Consider the following 626-nt stretch of genomic DNA (forward strand, 5'->3'; position numbering starts at 1 on the left):
TCAATGCACCCCATAAGTCTCCTAAATTTTAACATCAAATGTGTGAATATATTTGACACAGTTTTGGTTTCTAATGGCATAAATTAAAAATGAGCAAATAGCAATGCTATAAATTATATCAAGCAAAAATGTATAACATTAGGGCCAGAAAAAATTACACATCTTTCAAACACAAAAGTTGCTTTAACATTTAAATATCACAAGACTGAAAAAAAAAAAATTATCCCGTTGAGTCAATCCTCGGAAGCCTTGAATTAGGCCAGTCTCGCTGATGTGACTATACATGACGATGAAGGTGCTAGCGTTCGCTTAAAAATAGATTTTTTTGTGCATATTCGAACAACGTATAACTTGCTTTGATTTGACCATTAACAAGGTTTATTAAATTTATGACTTCATAACAATGGACGCGGTGGCAGATAAACCACGGACCTGTATGCATTCGTGGATAAACGGAAGACTGATGACGCTACGGCACAGCTACAGTTTAAAAAAAAATAAATTCAGAGCAATTTGTTTTCAGACCTAATATTTAAAGAAAGTGTCATAAATCAACTATGGCTTATAAGAAAAAATAAGGACTACAAAATTCATCTTAATGCTTTTTCTCCCAGAAACGAAATAAG

Source organism: Pomacea canaliculata, linkage group LG1, assembly GCF_003073045.1.
Source record: "Pomacea canaliculata isolate SZHN2017 linkage group LG1, ASM307304v1, whole genome shotgun sequence".
NCBI classification, from domain to species: Eukaryota; Metazoa; Mollusca; class Gastropoda; order Architaenioglossa; family Ampullariidae; genus Pomacea; species Pomacea canaliculata.